We start from the raw sequence: 21,861 nt of genomic DNA, 5'->3' as shown, positions 1-21,861 counted from the left end.
TATTTTTCAAAGGTAATTTTGACTATATGAGTATCTTGTTAAATTAGGTAAACAAGGAGGCCATTAGACTGATGGAGCTCTAATGCCATGGTGACCTACGTCAGCAAAAATCCAAGCCTGTAAATATCTCAAGGTCACAAAATCCAACCCTAAGTACAACCAATCTCAAATAGCCAACCAGACTTTAAGCTATAGCTGACCAAATAATTTCCTTCATTTCCTTGCTTTGTTTGTATAAATCTTTCCCCTGGCTCCTGTTGGTGGAGCACTCCTAACCATTTCCGCTTGGGGGTTGCCAGATTTGAATCAATTTTTGCTAAAATAAACTCCTAAAACTTTTACTATGCCTCAGTTTATCTTTTCACAATACTGATTTAGAGCCTAATCTTTGCCCAAGACAAAACTAGCCTGAATTACTCTCTGTTGCAGCCTTGGCCTCTTTCCCTCTCAATTCTTACTTCCTAGCACTCTTGTCTCCAACAAACCCCTCCACTGCCACCCCACCAGTCTCGCACAAAGGGTTCAGGGAGGGCCTAGGCAGTGCCACTTATGTACTAGGTATCGTAATATTCCTTCTTTCCTCCCACCCCCGTATTCTTGTTATCTCCTTGAAGAGGGGCCCGTAACCCAAACCCATAATCCTTAAAATCTCACCGTTTCACAGCCAGGAGGGATCTCTGGCAACCCACTACCTTTCTGCTGGGTTCCTTTTGCTAATGCTCTTAACTCACCATCAGTTTTAGTCTTTGGGGTCTGGCTGACTGATAGAACAAATAGGAAAAGAAACGCACACCTGACTGGACACATAGAAATGAGGCTGGAGCTGGGGAAAAGGGTTGAGAACACAATATAAACAAACAACAAACTCCCCCAAACAGAAAATACGCCATTCTTGGCTTTCGAGAATTCCACACATCTCAGATGTAGAGGCAAAACAAAACAAAAACAAACAAAATATCCACAAACCAAACCATCCCGACCCCCTCTGTCTCTGCTGTGATCCCAGTAAAGGATTGAATGTATTTTTTTAAACCAATGCAATGTAGTGGGTGCAACCGGAGGAAAATGTACTTGGAAAACAGAGGGGAGACAGACTCTGCCCAGTGAAGCAAGGTCTTGCAGACTGAGATTTGACTTGTGTGGGAACAGAAGCCCCTGGCACCATCCTTCTCCCAGACCCCTGGATGGCAGCAGTCAGCCTCCACATCCAATCCATTCTACCTCTGAGGGGACTAAACAACACCTACAAAGGTACAGCACTGGGGCTGAGACTGAGCAGGAGGATGGAGGCAAGGTCCTTGGTGCCTAGAATTTCTCGGCAGAGGCAAGGCCAAGGCCCACAGGGGTCCACTGGGCCGCCCCACGCCTATTCCACAAATGTCCCTGCTCCCAGGAACTCTGACAAATAGCTGAGAGGTGAACTGGCCCAAACTGTGGGTGAACAAGTTTAATTACCTGGCAGATGTGGGGATGGAAGCCTATCCCAGACACTGGAAGGGGAAAGCAAGATGCCGGGGTCACAAGCACAGACCTGTAGGGTGTGAGCATGGCGGGAGCGTCCAGCCCACTAACCCTGCAGATGGGAAAACAAGAGACCTTTGGAAGGGGCGTAACTGCTCTCCCCTAAGTTCTCATAACTAGATGGCAGCCAGGACAAGAATTACTTTGGAGCAATGTTTTCTCCATTCTTTTAAAATGCTCCCTAGGAAATAGAATCTAGGATTTTAAGACATTTACAATCTAGCTAAAAGGGCAAAACCTATACAAATAAAACGCTAAAACAAGAATTGCTCTGGGTATGAGACTAAATTTAGAAAGGTTGAGGGAAGGCAGAGTCAAAGCATGATTGCAGCTGGGTGGGGTGAAGATCGGGAAGAGATTTCCTGTAATGGTAACCAACTCCAACGGGAAGGCTCTAAGGAGCAGCCCAGAGTTCCAAGGTTATTACTGTGTGTCTTCTCCCACCACTTCCTGTCCCATCCACACCCAAGGAGGCTGACAAACTGCCTAAGGCAGGTGAGGGGCCTCTTATTTCCTCTTTACTGTACTCGCTCATTCCTTCACTTATTCATTCCACAAACATGCAAGAGCCTTCTAGGATGAATCAGGACTCCCCCCTCCCTTTCCCTGCCAAACTGTCCCCGGGGGAGCCAGATCCATAAGCTGATCATTAAACCATAGCGAGGCAGAGGAAAGGCTGCGGCCAACGGGAGTGCAGTGTGCGGTCCAGAGGAGGGCGCCTAAGCCTGCCTGCGAGGAAGGCTGTCAGGTAGAGGACAGTGGAGCTGGAGGGGGCCAGGTGAGGGGCAGAGCAGGTGCAAAGGATGAGAAGGAAGGAGCCTGAAGAAAAGGAGTGGGAATCAGCGATACAACAAGATGGGGTTGGCGATGGGCAGCCTGGTCCTCGGTGCTCCGCGTTTGGGGCAAAAGGTCAGAGACACCCGGCGTCAGCATCCACGCTCCCGCTGCCTGTTGTGCCCTGCAGGGGACAGGTGCTTCCGTGGATCGTGTTGTTTAAAAAGCTGTGGAAATTGTTCCACTTACAGAGTGGGCACGTCCTCCAGCCCCTTTTGTACTGGCTGCGTGGTAGGGTTTCTCCCTTCTTGGTATCTCCATCTTCCATTCGGCCCCCTTACGACGGTCCCCTTACCCACGGTGGTTCCAGGGAGCCTTTAACATGTGTGACAAAGAGTAGGCACTTAACTCCACTTTGCTGGCTACTTATAAGGGCTGTGGCAACAAAACTTCACATGTGCTAAAAGTGCCAAATTCTTGTAGTTCAAGCAGTGTACTGGTTCTACTTGTGGCTACTCAGGTGGAAGCACAAGTAGATGGAAGCAGCAGGAAGGCGGATGGGAAGGGGACAACACATAGGAAAAGAAAATTCGACAAAATAACTGTACCTCTGCAGAGAATGTTAGCTGTCACGTTGCCTCCCCTCGGTTCTGCCTGCACGTGTCCCCTGCATCATCCTTCCTCCCAGGTCCCTGGCCCACCTTGGAATCTGCCCCACCTGGGATGGAGGGAGGCAGGTGTGTTCTGCAGGCTCAAGCCCCAGTCAGCCAAAGGAGGAAGAACAGAAACTGACTGGGGGCGGCAGGGGGAGGTCTCCCTGGGACCACACATACAGGAAAGCAATGATTGAAGCGGGTGGAAGTAAGTCAGACAAAATCAATAGAAAAGGTTAAGGAAGCACCTTGAAGAGAGAACACAGTCATCCCAACCAAACTCAACAATTGGCAGGTATCAATCCTCAAGGTAAAAGCTGCCTGCCCTCTCCGGTTCAGGAAATAAGCCAACTCTGAATTCTGCTTAGAACCAGCCTTAATCACAGGAGGCACAGCCCGTTTGCTGAAGCTACGTCTGGGAGGGACAAATAAGCAAAACTAGAGCTGTGTCCAGTCAGTGACACAGTCTCTGGTGCAACCCATTTACTTTCTAATCTAAGTCCTTTAGGACCCAGGCATTGGTCTGGGCCATTCAGAACACAGCCAGCTCCCCGAGCTAGCAGAGAGGGTACAGCTCCAGGAGGGACAGTCTGCATCCGGGGATCCCTCAGGCCATTCCAAATCTCCCTTTCTGCTCAATCCCAGCTTTCTTCCCTTTGCCTCCAATGCCCTTTGAAGCTGGGTTCAGCGTAAGCAGCAGGCACTCTCTGGGCACGACCAGGATACCCACAGCAACTCCTAGGACCTGGGCAGCAGCTGAAAAGCGATTCAGTTCATTTTCTCTTAAGCAGCAGTAACAGCAGCTGCTCTTATTACCCACTATGTATGGAGGAATTCAGAACTACAGTAACAACTCACATTCAGAGTGACAGGAACTAAAGGATATAAGTTATGGCCTCCAAAGGGAAGTGATGGAAATTAACAGAACAGGATCTAGGAAGCCTAGTCCCGTATTGGGTCAAAAGAAAAACTGCACTACGGAAAGGTAAGAATCTGGGTTTGAACTAAGATTGTTTTAGGCACCAAAAGCAACAGGAAAAATTACTTCCCGAATGCCTTTCCACAGGGCCAACGGACAATCATCTCTACTGTTTTGAATCTGTACTGACATGAAAATTACCTAGGGATTCCAACATACGTATTGGAAACCCATGTTTAGAATACAAGACAAACTCAAACCTTGCAAAACCACATCATCTTTAAAGATGAGAAATAAAATTTGAAATAGTAAAATGCCGGGAAAACTGTAAAAGGCTAACTACACAAGTCAGACAGTAACTAAGGATATGATATAAATTCAGGTCTTTGGAGTCTAGCTCGGAATTCTTGGCACAAAGATTCAGGACCCACCTTCTAACCACAAGGTTATTTCAAACTTCTCCAAGTTAGTCACACTCCTATTTCATATAGTCAAGTTCTCCCCCAATTAGAGCTGGTATACTTTTGCATAACTACTTCAACCAAAAGTCCTAAACACTGGGGGACTTTTAAAACTGTGAGGATAAGCAGCTTTGCTTCATTATTTTTGGCAATAATTCATTTCCTCGAGGATTAAAGATTCTGCCTCTGGCTATGCAACTTTGTCTCAGGAAATATGAAATATTGCTTCATTAGTACAAGAACACTATTATTGCTTTAATTTAAAACACAGCCTTCTTAGTTTGTCCAAATTAGGTCTTAAAAAAAATTAGAAGATGGCACTACCATTTCAACTGTGCCATCTCTACACTTAACCCATCTTCAAACTCAATTTTTAATTTTTGTTCAAGTAATAAATACAAATGGCAAGAAATCAGAAAAAACTTAGGGTGGAAAGCTAGATTTCAAAACTCATCCCAAGCCTCACTCTCTGGGTAAAATCCTTTTTAATTTCTGGATTTACTTCTCTAGAACTCTAGACATGCTCAATGTTTATTTCTTGATTTATCAGCTTTAGACAGTAACTGTTGACCCCACAATATGAAAAGGGAAGAACATAAACTACTCGCTATTTTCTCTCTTATGTTTAATACCTTGCTACCCTTTAGTTTTAAATAATGCATTTTAACTTCTATTTCCCTCCATCAACTTCCGATATAATCTCTCCACTCCCCAGTTGGTGAGATGACCCTTTTCCCCTAACTTTCCTCTTGGTTTCCTCCATTCACTGTGCTTTTACACTATTATTCGCGATTACCACTTATGTTTTCTCTTGCAACCACAATTCAGTCATCTGCTCTTTTATGTATTAATAACCAGGTAAATATCATTCAGTGCTCAACCAAATAGCATTGAAATGATTCTCTTTCTATCTGGGACCAGTATCAGGAGCCCTTAGCTTCAGAAGAAACTGTTCCTAGCATCAAGGTCAAACAGATTTTCTTACCCTCCATCAGCTTGGTGTATTTCACGTTTGGACAACTTTTGCTTTTCTTGGCATTTCTCATTGCCTTTTCTACATTGTTGCCTTTATTTTAGCCTCAAGCTTTTCTTAGCTCCCAGTCATACCTTGTATGGAATCAGGATCTCTTCATTGTTCAGGTTTCCTCCTCACAGCCCTTGGACCTCCTGGTACCGCACCCTTATTCCTCTAGGCCTGCTGTACAGGGTCATCCTAGGACGGCCCTTCCTGCCCTCCAGGGTTGGTCTGCTTTCACCTGGGATCCCACATTTTCTCTTATTTGAATTACTTTCTTACATAATGAAGGAACAGTACGTGATAGGTAAACTGAGTCCCTGCATATACAAAAATGGCATCATTCCACTGTCACCCTTGCCTGATAGTTTGGGTATAGGTTGAAAAACATTCTCTTCAGAACATTGATACTCTGCATTGCCAACAAAAATTCTGATCGAAGTCCAATTCTCATTTCTTTAAGGAAGATTTTGAGGCCCACCACTTTACCCTCGGCATTCTGAACAGCATGATGAGAGTATCTATATGTGCGCTTTTATTCACTTACTGTGCACTTAGAATCTGTCGACTTAGGACATTAACTTCCAGGAAACTCTTATCATGCATTGATCACTTCACTCGTTCCATTTTCTGTTGGAACTCCCGGATTAATCGAACTTCTCTCTCATTTTCCTTCCCTCTCTGTGGTTGAGATTTTTCAAATTATTTTCTAGTGTTTCTACTTTATTAAATTTAAAATAAAAACACTAGAAAATAAGTTTCAAATTCAGTAAAATTCTAAATTTCAGCACTTAACAATCTCCAAAAGCTTTTTGTTCTGATTGTGCCTTTTACATAACGCACCCTATTCTTATTCTGTGAATTCAGTATGTTCTCAAAATTCTCAGTATTTTACCTAGAACTTTTCCCCCCTCACTTCTCATTCTGTTCCTGGATTATCTGTTTTTTACAGTTTTTCTGTTGGTTTATTTCAACCATCCCCTTTTATGCTGCCAGCTCTCATCACATGCCTGATAATCCTCGGTTCTCGTTTGGCTGTTGTCTAAAAAGGTCCATTTCTAGCTGGGTCTCACCCTGAGCAGGAATTCTGAATGGGAGTCCGGGGTGGAGCCTGCTGGCGGCAGTTTTCAGTTTAGGCTCAGTGGGTAGGGAGCTTTTAGACTGTAAACCACTCCCTCTTCAAATGCTAGAGGACAAAGGCTTAATTCTTGGGGTGCAGGCATTCACACTAGCGAACTCTGTTCTGTGGTCCCTAGCATTCTCTAGCTGTGTGTGTGTGTGTGTGTGTGTGTGTGTGTGTGTGTGTTTAAATATTATCACTGCCTTGTTTACTTCTATAAGAATCTATCTTTTTAATTTGTGAGTTGTAATTGATTTAAGCCTTGTAAAACATGCACATGTCAATATTCCCATCCCTCTCCCCACCAAAAAAGTGTTATGGTTTTTTGTTTTGGGCCAAAGTATTAAATGCCAGCAGCTTACACTCTGTACAGCAGTGGCAGATGATGGTGGCACGTGGCGTCCATAGTCCTGCAACAGACCCTCACTTCTAGATCCAGGCTTCATTCCCAGTCCTGCCTTACTGACAATTCCCAGGGTGGTCATGGGGGGAGGGACGCCCCATCTTCCCCAATCCCTGCATGACTGTGGCTCCTTCCCTTATTAAGGTCAGAAGCCAGATCCCATCTCTCAGCCATTACGGAGCCCTGAGGAGCCTGGAGGGAAGCATACCTATAGTATCATCTGGAACCACAAGTCAAAATCCAATCATTTCTTGAAGGAATCAGATTTTCATCACAGCCTAGGTCCCCTGCAGTTTGAAGATGAATGTCTTTCTCCCAACTGTTATCGCATCTCTTTATCATTGAAGACTTGCAATTAGGATGTCAAATCCTGAAGAATTATTACTAAATGGAGGCGAAGAAATTTAACTCACTTCTTTAAAAATCAGTTTGTTTTATTTTAAATATTTTAAAACCAAATTTAACCTCTATCAGCATCCACAATTAAAACTGATTGAATTCCTTTTAGGCTGATGTGTTTATAACAAAGAGAACATTGTTGTTCAAAATAAAGTAATCAAGAGGGCAGCTCTCATAGGCGAATGATTTTATAAGGGTGAAATAACTTGGGGGTGAAAAGAAACCTTGCCTATATTCAAGGATATACAGAAAACAGCTCAAGACCCCCACGTCTGAGAACTTTGTTCTGTGGTCAGGCATCTCAGGAAAGGCCCCTGGGTTATGCCTTCTCTCCTTTTGGAAGGTCTAGGCGCTCCCACACTGAGGCCACGTTATACGGAGACATTTTTGGTTATCCGACTATCCATAAAGTGGTTCAAGCTTCCAGCCCTTGTGAGGCTGACCACACATCCAGGCTTTCCCTCAGGACAGGCCTGGCTCATGCCTGTTGTTCTGGGCCCCCGTCCACTCTCAAAAATGCCCCAGTTTGGAAGACAAATAGTCACCCTAGCCTCAGTCTAAAACTAGCCACGGAACCTGACTGGGGTGGCAGCTCGTAGTAACAGTGCCAACTGTGTGGCTGAATGTGGCCATGGTTTCACGGGCACTGGTGCGTTGTTTTGGCCTGGGAGGCCCTATGGTCAATCTCCACATGATCAGGCTACCGAAGGGCAGCTCGTCTGGTCACCAAATCTCTAATGGCCTCATGAGAGTCCCTCCCCCCCTCACCAAGGTGACTCTCCATCCAGGTGTCCCCTGACAGAAGCATTGCCGCTCCTCTGCCTAGAGAGGGAAGGACCTGCTTTCCAAGGTACAGTGATGAACAGGGAACGTCCAGACCCTTTCATCATTATCCACCCCCCCCTCCCCCCCCCCGGGCCACCACTGGCAAACCAACCTGGTAGCCTGGCTAGATTGCTGAGGACTTTTGTCCTTTCCTCCCCTCTGTTTAGTTAAGGATTTTCCTCCCCCTCCCTGCTCCACCTGGAAAAGAGAGGCATTAAAGCTAGCCTCTGCTTTTATCCAAACCTTGCAGCCATGCCTATGTCAAATTCCTCTCAGAGGAGAGAGGGCCTGCTTCTCTCTCCTCTGGAACTAGAAAATCAGTGAACCATCAGATTAACACCGCACGTCAGGCTATACAAAGCCCGCCACCCCCCCCAACATATATATACATATAAGTTTAAAGTTATGAAGTCACTACCTTATTTTGGTGACTGGTTATTTGGAGATAAAAAAATAATAGATCTGAGAAATCTGCACTCACAAAAATTGACATCCAGCTGTACTGAGCTGTGCATTAGCAAATATTGAGCCCTGGTGTCCCTTTGGCATACCTGCTACCCACTGACCTGGTTTCCTGCAGGAGCTCAAGGAGCCCAGCTTGATCTCATTTAAGCCCCTAATTTTAGGCAAACAAGGATGAAGGTTCATAAAGGTTCTGCCCAGGTCACCTGGTCAATTCTACAGCCTGCATTTATGACCTTAATAATCAAAACAATTAACCACCTGGAATGAGGAACTAAAAGGTCAAGGGAAGAGGGACAAGGAAGTAGACTACATTTTACTTTTTCATGAATCAACCTCTAAAACCATATTCATTACATCATTTGAGAGGAATCCCCAGAATGTCAAACTCCTTCACAACCTTAGCAATGAGATTAAGCACCAGGGACTCCTCTTCGTTGTCAGAGCTTTAAATGGTAAATCTAGGAGGGTACCATGCAGAGAGCGCCCTTTCTAACCTCCCTGATTTAACTGAAAGTGTCCTGTTCCCTGTCTATTCTTCAAGGGTAGGAACGGTATCCACCACGATCACTCCTATCTTGCCCCATAAGAAAAGCTTTAAACTGTGGACTCACTTCCCTTATTCAAGAGGGGAGGGACCTCCGAGTGTCTGTGACTTCCCATGTCTAGTTCAGTTTTGACCCTCTAATCCTGTCAAATTAGGAACTCAACTGGGCAGTTGGCCCCAGGGCAGCGAGGTTTGTGCGAAGCCAGTCGTTATTTGCCAGATTTATCCTCCCCCCTGACTGGCTGCTCTTCTTCCACCAGATCTTAGACCCTTTCCTAGACTCTCGCTTATACTCTAGTCCAGGGCCCGGAAACACCTTGCATTTACAGATGACTCTCAACACATCTTTCAGGCCAGACCTTTTCCACACTCAAGACACCCAACTGCCCAAATTCCACACTCAGACACCCAACTGCCTACTAGACATCTCCATTTAGCATCTCACATTTAATATGTTCAAAACAAAACTCAGCTTTCCCCCGTCATGCTCCCCACAAACCTTCCCTAGCTTAACAAATGTGTATCATCCATCCAGGTGCTCAGGCCAGAAACCAAGGAGTCATCCTCGATTCCTCGCTTTCCCTCTCATCCCACATCCAGTGCACATGCTCTTGGCTCTGCCTCCACACTTTGCTCTGAATCTGACCACTTCTCAGGGGCCCTTTGCTAGAAGGATGGTCTGAGCCACCATCCAGTTACACCTGGACAGCGACAGCATCATTCTAACTGGTCTACCTGCTTCCATTCTGGTCCCACCCCAGCCCACCTTCCACCAAACACCCACTGTTCTGTCTATATTTTAAATCACATCCCATCACTCCTCGGCTTACAGGGTTCCCATGGCCACCAGAATGAAATTCAAATTCCCGCCATGCTCTGCAAGGCCCTATGTGACCTGCCCTTTACCTGCCTGTCCAGCCTCAGCCCCTCAGGTGTGCACACCTGCCACACCCACCTGGTTTCTACCTGAGGGTCTTCGCAGTTGCTTCCCTCAGCTCAGAACACTCTCGCCTTGGCTCAGTGGGTTGCATCCTTCACATCCCTCAGGGCTCAACCAAAACATCTCCTCCTCAGAGAGTCCCTTCCCTGATCGTTCTTGCTAGGGTTCTCCCCGTCACTCACTATTTAATAATCGTCCTAGTCCTTATCAGTACCTGAACTTACGATATTCAGTTGTTGTCAATGACCTGTCGTTCCTCCATGAGAATGTTACTGGCTCCACGGGAGGCGGGCTCTTCTCTTGCTCCCTGAATACACCACCTAGCGCAGCACCGGGCACAGCGTGGTGTCCACTACGTGGGCTGCCTATCGGCCTAGGTAGGGACTCCTCATGCGGCCCGATATCCTTCACAAGGGAAGCAGCAAGCCTGCGTAGTGAGCTAAGTAGTGTTCACATTTGTAGGGCACTGTAATTATAGAGTCCTTCACATATACTTTGACTCAAATATGTCTCAGCAATTTAGAGAGGAAGAAACTGAGGCTCAGACATTACCTGGCATGGGTAGGACTTCAAGCCCATAACCTTCCCTCCCACGTGCCATATTCTTCCCACTGCCACGGGGAGCCACCCCCTGCCATCTGGCCACCCCCTGCCATCCACACGCCCCCACTCCTCTCACTTCCCAAGCACACAAAGGCCTTGGTGCCTTAGCACGCAGTGTTTCCTGCCATCCTGACCCCACCGCCCCCACCTCACAAAAACTCTCCTCGACAACAATTTCCAAACTCCAGCTCCAGGCTTTACACATGAATTTGCCTTCAAGACCCTGTGCTCAAGTTTCACTTTTTCCAAAGTGAACTTGCCTGGACAAGGATTTCTCCCGATTCCATTTAATTGGGCTATAAACTCCCTGAGGGCAGGAAACTGGTCCTATTTCTTTTTTTTAATAACCTCAAGGGTTTTTGAAACCAAAACCCTATGTAACTATACTAACTGTCGGATCCAGTTGGGCAAGTATGAGCTAAAATTCACAGTGGAATAAATCTGTTCACTTCCTAACCTTGAGTTTTCACATTTACACAGAAAGTTGATTAAAAGGCTTGAGGGTCCCTTTTCTCTATGAACTACAATCTCAGTTGCAAAAGACTAGATTTCTAATAACCTTTCAAGAAATCACATAATAAAAAAATATATATACCTTACCCACAAATTAAGGCAAACAAGCTATTATTGTTAGCAACACCCTGGCAGCTATTATCTCCTATGTTCTTGTATTAGGCACTCTACTATAAGTTTATTCAGAAGTAGACACTATTACCTCCACCAATTTCACACATGTGGATGCCGGTTCAGAGAGGACAAGCAACTTGCTCAAGGTCACACAGCTGGTAAATGATGAAACAGAAGCTGTGCCCTCCACTCCCTGATCTTGCTCTAAACCACAACACCCACCATCTCCTTTCTGCTTGATTGGGTGACACCATCACTGAAGTAATTCGATCTACCCACCTTTTCAAAAAAGAGTCATTTACAAGAACATGGTTGGTTATAATTAAGGTCTGTGAAGTGCTTCGAGATTCAGGCCACAGGGGCCCGAAGAATACCTGTTGCCTTTATCTGGAACAAAACCCAGTCAATTTTGTCCTGGCCTTCCCCAAATTTCACACACAAAACACTTCTTTGCTTGTCTCATTGGAGAAACATGATGGAACTAAATCCTGTTTCCAGTGACTATGAAACTCCTGTGATGTTGGAGCCTGAGGGTTCTAGCTCTTATCTGACTCTGTACATTTTACTGTAGGTGTGTCTCTGAGAACAAGGGAACTCAGGCAATAAAGGAACATCAAGCAGAACATGTTTTATTATCCACAGCATTCACCTCCCCGTCCAGTTCAGAAATCTCTACCATCTACCAGAGGAAAAAAAACAAAAGATATAAAATCATGGCATGAAGTTCAGTCATTTAAATGGAATGCCAACAAGAGTGGTCAGATCAGCAAAATGAAGGGGCTGGGGAAGGAATTCTGCTTCTATTCCTGGCATCAATTTTTGATGTGACCTTGGTTCAAACTTGGTTCAAACTTGCTTCTAATTTCCCAACGGTAAAGATGTAAATAATCTCAAGAAAAAAAATACCATTGGCACCCAACAAGGCAAAATTACAATAGACACTGGCTGACATTTAAAAGGGCCAAGAATTTTACTTCAATTCAGCACAAATTTATCAAGTATAGGTATAAATATATAATGACCTCATTTAAAAAATGAAATTATTAGCTGAAAAGTGCTGACCAAGCAACTCATACTGGTAAGACATAACTCAGAGCTATAATAAAAATGCTGCTATCTATTGCAGTAAGATAAGGCAAATGAAAGTCTCCAAGCAACCATTCTTTCAGTCTTACAAAGCAGCTGCCAGACTATGTCAGATGTGGCATTTGGTCACTTCCTGTACTTCTGAATTATCAGATACCCAGTTTTGCAGTTGCCAAATCACATTTGTCCTTCTAGTAAATTGTCCTTTCAAGGAACCAAGTTTAAGAACGTGTATGAACTGGACTGTGAGCTCACCTTCACACAGTGGAGACATGGCAGATGATTAATAAATTTCTGTGAAATAAAGTTTATTTGATAATCTCTCATCACATTTAATAATTTTAAATTCAAGCATGTTGTCTATTAGGTTTTTATATGACAAGTGTCCCAAGCATCAATATTATCAGTGCTAACTCTCAAAAAAAAAAATTGTTTCTTAAAAGCTGTTATTAAATTAACTCATTTGTAAAAGTGATTTTTCAATTTCCATCATTTTTTCAGTAAAATATTTTAAGGAAAATCAGGAAGAGAAAAGGTATATTTAAAAAGTACACACCTGGTAGCTCGCTATATCCATTTTACTATTTCAATCGCTTAGGAAAGCCACATTTTTCAATGTTTTCAAAAGGAAATTAGTATGATCACACAGTTTATTTTCTAAATGAGATGACTGAAACAACATGCTTAGTAGCAGTTAGTAGCAGTGCCAGAGACAGCTGGCTGTTGCCCAATATCAGCTCTCCCCTTCTTTCCACAGTGAAGGAACTTTTGCTGGGCATCAGGGCCCCCTGAATAAAGACTACTCTTCCCAGCCTCCCTTTCCAGTGGGACCTGCCATAGCTCTCAGTCCTGCTGAACGGGACACATGATGAAGTGTCGCATTGCTGCTCCCAGGAACCCTCTTTAGAAGCTGGTATACGTGTGCCTGTGACTATTTTTCTTTGTCCCTTTCTTCATCCCGACCCCTCAGACCAGCTCCCAGACTTTCATATAACAAGAAAACAAAAACAACGCAAAACACAAAACCAAAAGAGGCCTTTCATGTAAAAAAAAAAAAAAAAAAAAAAAGATTTAGAAATAGGATACTGTGACAAAAAGAAATACAATTTATAAAGTGTACCTATATAAATATTTACAGCCGGCAAGTTACACTGCTAAACATTTACATTGTTTACTACTCCACTCCTGCATTTATAGATGATATTTAAAAATATTTAGCAACTAGTATCAGTATGGCTTGGGGAGCAATTTATCAACACACAGGGTGGTGTAGCTTTGGCGCTGCACCCCAGAGACCCCTGTTGTATTAGGATGTTTCCCCTTTAATTGATGAATTATGGGGAGAAGTATGGGTGGCGGGTGAACGTTCTAAGGGAAGAGTGGCCAGGGCAGTGTTAAGGGTCACTCAGGGCAAAGCTATTTACCAACTAGAAGTATTTCAACGGTTTACCAACTAGCACTACTTCACTGGTACATAATGGCTCAACCTCAGTCCTACGTGGGCCTGTCATTATCAGGATAATATGTTACGTGCTTGTAGCAGGAACTACCGCGAGATAGTGCACGCCTTCTTATCTGCCCCCTGACAGACTGGCAAGCCAAAACCATAAGCAAATACTGACGGAGTTACAAGAAGACCCAGTAGGTTCAAGTGTCGGCTGTGCCACCTACTAGCTGGGTGTCATCTGTATGAGTTATCTGAGAAGAATGGTTCTACCGAAATTTTCTCATAGGTGTTGCAAGGATCAAATGAAACAATGTCAAATAACCTTGCAAACACTAAGGCAATGATGAAGCACTACACATGCTCTTACTAGTAATGCATATTGCAACAAGCCATTCTAATTTTCACAAGTACTTTTTAACAAGTATAGGTACAGGTGGGGCACAGACACTGAAGCCATCAAGAATGCAACAGGCTGGGCGTCAGCCTGTCAACTCTAGCTGAGAAGATTCCAGCAACCCCAGTGGCAGGGTAGCCTGTGATAGCAGATGGTAGGACAGAGTAAGTGATAGAAAGTAATGAAGAGCAGCCAGCCACTCTTTCAGCATCAGCCATGATTATTAAAGCAACGCCAGGCGAGCCACTGCACTAGGAATTGATCCTCTGCTTCAGGGGAGAGGAGGGGGGCATAAAGTTCTTCATTGCGGCACTACTGTTAACAGAAAAGGCTAGAAATGAGCTGAATACCAGACTCGTGAAATAAATCATGCTTCATCCCTAAAACTGAACACTATGCAGACATTAAAACTCCTAAGGAAGCCCTTTAGTTACAACATCAAACGAGCACTAAAACATGCCAAAAGGAAAAAAAACACAAGGTGCAGAAGAATACATATGGCATGCTATCATACATGCAGAAACTGTGTCTGTAGTGTGTATATATATATATTCGCTTATAAACGTACAAGTGCTCGTGAAAGGATTCACAACAAACTGGTAAAACAATGGTTGCTTCCAGGAAAAATAGGGTGAATAGAGACCATGGGAGGGGGGCAGTTTCATTCCACATCTTTTTGTAGTTTTTATATTTGTACCATGTGACTATTACCTAATCAAAAATGCACTTAGAGTGGAATTTTAAAAATGACATCGGTCAGTGGACAATGGGTCACTGCAAGTCTTGCAGAGAAAACGGCAGAGGTGGTCACAGAGGTTAGAATCAGTGCCCAGAAGTCATGAAGAAAGCAAACCTCATAATTACGTAAGGCAAGCTCATACATGCTATCTTTATGTAGGCAGTTGCAGGCAGGCAAAAGTCAAAGACTGATTTTTACAGCCCATTAGAGAGGCATGACAACACACCAATAAAGAAGCGGATAAAACCATACCTTCCGTGCACCAGGCCCTGTGCTGGCCCCTGAGCGATACAGTCAAGTGCGCATGGAGGGCAGAGGTTGAAATATACTGAGGAGAGGAAATTCAGACAGCTGAAAAGGGAGACAAGTTTTCCCCCATAGCCAAGGGAGGTGAAGAATAAAATGGAATGACATCAGAGAGACTCTCACTTTCACGGCGCTGACAGCATTCAGGGGACCCTCTCAGCTATGGAACACCAGCAACACAAAACCCTCACCTCCCTATCCTCCTTTACCAGGGAATGAATCTGTCCAGTTCAGGGACATCTCAATATGCAGAGCAAAAGCTCAGTAGGTACCATTTATAAATAGCTTCAGGGTTCAAATGCCTTTGTCTTGGAAGCTGTGGACACTGCCCCGACTCCCTGCAGCAGCCACTTGTGACAGGGAGGAGCTGGGGTGAGTCACACCCTGAGTCAGGCACCTTTCATCTAATCTAAAGCATGAATGAATGGAGGGAACCAGGAGCATAACAGAGTGGGTGTGGGTCCATAAGGGAACACACAACTGCTCCTGGATGTGTGGTCAGAGGCAAATCCAGGCCTGGTTCCTTCATCACTGAGAAATGCTTATGTCAGGAACTCGGGATGACAACTCTCTGTGATGAGAACAGACTGTCAGATGAGTTTGGTGGGATCTGAACAAATCTACTTAAGCTTCTGGTGACATTTATAAAAACAGACACATTGGCTAGACAGACCCCTGTTTGCAGGTGGGCAGTAGAGGCAGAAGCCAGGGGCTCGAGTGGGAAACCAGAGACACCTCTGGACATGAGGGGAGGGGAGATGTAGGTGCAGCTTTGTCAGCAGTCAGCTGCATGACCCAAAACAAATCCTAGGTCTCCGATTATTGATTTATTAAATGAGGAAGATGGTCTACTTTTCTAGATCATTTCCTGGGTTCCTTTCTAATTTCTGCAGGTAGTTTAAACAGCTTCAATGGTAAAGAAATCCACAAAAGCATTGTTGGGTCACAATACTAGAATACACCCACTATTGTTCAGATGAAAACACCTATGGCTTGAGCAGGGGCTTAGATTTCTCTGACAGTACATTTTTGTTTTCTTTTTGAGGAAATGATGTATGCTGGGCTCCACATTAGAGCTCTAGGCAAACAGATAAATCAGGCCCCACTCCCTGCCCTCAGAAGGCCCACAACTCAGAACTGACAGGAAGCTTCTATTCGGACAGCTCCCAAATAGCTTATTAGAAAAATCATAATGAAAACATCAGTAAGAATAAAGAGAAACTATTAAACCACACTCAGCAGGATTTGGGACATCAAGACATTAGTCATTAGACAATCAAAGAGAAAAGGAACAGAGGAAGAAAATAAAGCCACTCCTAGGTAATAGATTAACATGGGTCTGAAGGAAGCTGGGGCGGGGTGAGGTGAGATGTGTGTGGTATGAACGAGGAAAGTATTTGCAAGACAAGCTAAAGATGGTCTTTCCACCAGGAGCAGCTGTTAGTCTAATCTGGTGTTCCCTGAACAAACACACTTCTTGTGAACTTCGACCCGTAAATAAATGTCATATGGAACCTCAGCTCCAACCTGAACTCAGTGTGCCACTGACATCACTCTGTGTCATTGTAAAGCTACTAAGAGTTATGTAGGAGCAGCAAGACACAAGAAACAAATGAATATGGCCAAGCCTTTTACCCGTTGCAGTTTTCTCTTTAACTCATTTATAAATTTAAGACAAATTACAGCAGGTCCTCAAATAACATCGTTCTGTTACAACGCTGCAGGAACTTAACTCTTGCTTATATCAATTAGCCTATGGTTAAACTGGCTTCATTATATGTCATTTTGCCTATTCCAAGAACCTATCAACGGCATTCAGTGAGGACTTAACAGTATTCTGGTTTCTCAAAGGATGTGCACAGGGAACCCTGGATTTCCACAGGCAGAGACAGGTACACAGAAGCAATCCTTGACCAAATTGGAAAACACATACTAAGCTAGGAGATGGCATTTTAAACTGCTACCATAAAATTTGTTAAAGGTTTAATTATATTGCCCCTAATCTACTTTAGAATATGTCAGATGATATGATTTAGCACAATTCTGTATTTAGTTATTTTAAGATTAGTTTGCCAATATTTTATGGCCGAATACGGCAGCCTCATTTCTGGGCACTTTAGAATTAAAGAAGTACCAGGGTGTTCACAACCATGTGAATATATGTAACACTACTGCACTGTACACTTAGAAATGGCTGAGACAGTCAAGTGTATGTTATGTATATTTGCACAATGGGAGCAGGACCACCACCACCATCATCAGGGTGTAAAGGATCATTTTAAAGAAATTGTCATCCCACTTCCCATTCTCTAGAAGTCTTCAATGCATTTGGGAAATTACATCAACTTAAAGAGCTCAACAAATACTTATTGGGTACCCATTTCTGTCTACTAGATTTGAACCAAAAAGGGACAAGCCGTCAGTCTCATTCATAAGAAGCTCACAAACCATCAGCGATGGTTTCAGGCAGACATTTCTAGAGTGCCTTCCATATGCAGGGGATTTAGCCAGGCCAAGAGGGCAAACAGGTGTCATCTTATGTGCAAACACCCACGCCTGAGCAGGGGCGAACTGTTGGTGACCTGGAGAATTCTGAGACTCAGCAAAAACACTGCTATGGTCATTTGCAGTGCCCCCGATTAGCAGGGGGAACGGGTAACAGTGGCTGTATATTTGCTACTGCTATTCCAGGCCATTATGCCGGGAGACACTTAAAAACTTAAGATACTGTTCGTTCTATTTAGGACAAGATTATGCAGCACAGGTTTAATTCCAAGAAAGGGCCATTTCACCGAAAGGTAGACATGTGTATGGCACAGCATGGCCATACATGGGTGGACTGGGCATCGGGGAGCTCGGTATCAGGGCCCACATTGCCCCTTCATAACTGTCACTTGACTTTTCTGGGTCTCAGTCATCCGTCTACAGAAAAAAGGTTGGGCTGGTCAGTGCTTCTCAACCATTTTCACAAAAGCGCTGAATGACGGAGGAAGGCAAATGAGTATGGGGGCATAGCCCAAAGAGACCACCAGAAGCTTGAAATGTCTTTAAACCCTGTTTCATAGTAAAAAGTTGAACATATTTCATGTTGCACTATAACGAGATAAACTTTAAAAAAAAAATAACTCGCCACCATGCCACCTCAGGAAGATGTTCAATATTTAATTTGTTCCACACCCCAGGGCAATGGATGCGAAGGTCTTGATTGTTCATACTCTTGCATAACTTCAGAGATAATTCTATTTCCTTTCAGATTCGGATTTACCTCAGGCGACCGCTTCAGCCTATACTATTTATTTTGAAAGCAGAGGTAGAAAATTGGCAGTATTTTGAACCCAAAGTGCTCTTTAGTACATTGCTGACAATTCAACAAGGTCATGCATCGTTTTTATTCAATACATGCAGGGAAACACTGGAGACGTGGCACAGGAGCACAGAGACAATCAACCAGGCCAGCAGGAGCAAGAAGCCAGGCTGCGGCGCCCCTGCCATGTTCCTGGCTCACTTCCACCCCGCACAGCACACGCCTACCTGTCTGTCCACACCTGTCTACCAGGCCTGGAGGACACACAGACACTGCCATCCAAGACAGTAACCGATTCTGGAACAGCAGATACTTCCACATGAGAAATGTTCACTCAACACCTAAAATGAGCCTTGTAAGAATTTAACAAAATACAAAGCTGTGGTTCTCTGTAGCTCAAATATAGCATAGGAACTGGAGGTTGTTAGGTGGTTTTGATATGTTACCATTTTCTCTTCCTTCTTCCAAGTCTCATATTTCCCCTTCCTCTCTTTAAGACAATGTTACAGTTTCCATCTGCCTGTGAACTGCTCCCAATTCTCCTTGTAGCCCCACCCATGGGGCAACTTCACCTGTGATCTGACCCCCAAAGGGTAACCTCTGCTGTCCCCAAGACTATAAAGATAGCTATAAAAACTCCCTCTTGTGAGGGAATTATACTCATATTTTACGCATAGCCCAAAGCGACCACCAAAAGCTCAAAATGTCTTTAAACCCTCCTGTTTTATATTATATGCTAAATGATTTATACTTACCGCTAACCTGCACAACCCTATGGGGCAGATGCCGGTAGCACCTCCATTTTACTAACGAGAACAAGTAACTTGCCCAAGGTCAAACCCACAGAATGTGAAGAAGATGGGATTCAAACTCCACATCTCACGTCTTCTAGAATGGAGTTCTTACTCCTACCAGGCAAACTTCTACACAAGTATTGAGAAGCTTAGTACTAATGATCTACTGTTATTCACTGGGAAATCAGAAGCAACCAGAAAAAAACTTCAGTCTTCCATCAGGGCAACTACCCACCTACCTGTATCTGTGCCCCTCTGTTCTGTGATGTGGTAACTAGACTCACTCCTGCACTGGTGCAGCCCTCTCACCCCACCCACATCACACCAGCAGTTCTCACCTCTCTGACATTCACTTCTCCTTTTCTACTGCGTCATCCTCATCAAAGATCCAGCTCACTATGATTTTCTTCTGTCTTAAAACAAAACCGATAAAATTCCCTTTTGACCCCATTTTCCCCTTAGCTCTCGTTCTCCTCTCTTCCGCAAAACTTAAGGTTCCTATTCTTTGTCTCCAATCCCTCTTCTCATCTCTCGCCAGCCCGCTTCCAGCAGGCAGTGCTCCCTCCACCAGGGCTCTGAAGGCTGCCACATGGCTGGGGCAGTGACCCATTCTCAGCGCCATCGGACGCAACCGATGGCCCACTCCCTCTCTAGCACACTTCCAGAATAGCACATCTCCTGGTGCTCCTGCCTTACCAGCCATTCTTCTCAGTCTCTGGTGCTGGTTCCCCACATCAGCTCATCTCTGCAGGGATTGGGGAAATGCCCACAGTGAGTTCTTAGTCTCCATCCTCACCCCCTCGGTCATCTCATTCATCATTCAGCCCATCACTAAATACAACCTAGAAGCCAATGCCGCCAAGATCGGTATCTCCAACCCAAACCTTTCCACCTGAACTTCAGATTCTTACCCAACAGCCTACTCAATAACTCCACTTGGATGTTGAGACATCTCAAACCTAACGCACCCAGAATCAAACTCCTGATCTTCCCCCAGTATCTGTTCCTCTTATAGTCCTCCCTAAACCGTTACCTCACACTTCATCCTTCCAGCTTCTCAAGCCAAAAACCTTGCAGACATTCTCCTCTTTCCTAATAACTAGTCCATAGGAAATTCTGTTGCTTCTACCTTCAAAATATATCCAGAATGCAACCACTTCTATCTTCACTGGTACCACCTTGGTCCGAACCACTATCTCTTATTATTAGAGGGGCCTCCTAATTAAACATCACTGCATCTACCCTTGCCCTCATACAGTCATTCTCAATAATCTAGCAGCCAGAGAAATCTGTTTAAAATCTAAGTCAGAACATGTCATACTCTTCTCAGAACCCTCCAATGGCTTTCCATCTCACTCAAGAGGAAAAGCCACAGTCTTTCAATAACCATAAGGCCCTATACAATTTGCCTCGAAGGAGAGCAGCTATGAGGCCTCAATGGCAAACATCGTTTTCCTAGAATTATGTCTCTGCATAACCTGATCACACCTGAGTCTTTTTAACCTTTTCCTTGTTTGAAAACTCTTAGGTTTATTTGTGTCACAGCAAAGCTGGATTCCTTAAACCCTAATCAATAGGTTTTCAACACCTCACATTCACCCCAGGTATTTTAAATATATTTTCCTGTCTGTCTCCAATCCCTCCAGAGACTTACAGAGTTCTAAACATTTTTACTTCATGATTTCAAAATACCTTTGTTCTCCAAGGACAGAGAGAACTACCCTGCCAGTGAGGAGGATGGGGGTCAGGCCATCATCTGATAAGCCGTACCAGTGGGAAAGGGACCCAGGCAGGACTTGTTACTCTCCTCAGCAAGGAGGAAGAACAGAACTTCAAACTCCCAGTTCTGCCAAATGGGCAGCCCACACCAGGAAACAACCATTCCACACCTCTGGCTGTGATTCACTTTGATGAGGACCTTCTAGTTAACTTTACACCACGTTGCTTTGTCAGGTCCATAGAAGACGGTGACTACTTGAGCAATAGTGGTGTATCCTGTAGAGAAAGACTCTGATTCTACCAGGAGAAAAAAGTCATCTGGCTCAGGAGACTTACGCGTCAGTGACATCCTACCCACTGGGTCTGAAATGTTTACCATTTGTAACACCACACACACACACACACACACACACACACACACACTTAAATGAATGAATGTCCTTTTCAAAATAAAGAAATTATATGACATTGTTATCACCATGCAAAGCAAGCGGACCTTGGGTAAACAGGCACTGCCCTGTGCTTTGTTCTTCATATCACTAACCACTGTGTGCCTTTCAAATTCTTCCAAAATTTATTTTCATTTCTATACTCCCAGACTTAGAAAGCATGTTTCTCTAAAAGGCTTTTCTTATACTACATCTGAAATGGCTATTCAAAAAAAGCCATCTTCAGATTACATGACATGCCAAATATGTTTAGCCAGTTGGCAAATAAACGTGCGAGCAGACCTACGGCTCTGTCACTTGTTTTTGCCTCTACAGTTGCTTCAGTGGCCCTTTCCCCATTCCCTCTACTTCACA

At 44.3% G+C, this 21,861-nt stretch overlaps 1 protein-coding gene across 2 annotated transcripts in view; it reads right to left on the bottom strand.

Annotated features, from left to right (window-relative positions):
- Positions 1-21,861, bottom strand: part of ITGA6 (integrin subunit alpha 6) — a 66,810-nt gene that overhangs the window by 37,733 nt on the left and 7,216 nt on the right. The gene's annotated exons all lie outside the window — the stretch shown is intronic.

The sequence above is a fragment of the Rhinolophus sinicus genome, linkage group LG01 (genome assembly GCF_036562045.2).
Source record: "Rhinolophus sinicus isolate RSC01 linkage group LG01, ASM3656204v1, whole genome shotgun sequence".
In the NCBI taxonomy this organism is placed as follows: Eukaryota; Metazoa; Chordata; class Mammalia; order Chiroptera; family Rhinolophidae; genus Rhinolophus; species Rhinolophus sinicus.
Note: the sequence above shows the minus strand (reverse complement) of the source record. Positions and strands in the feature narration are given on the sequence as shown.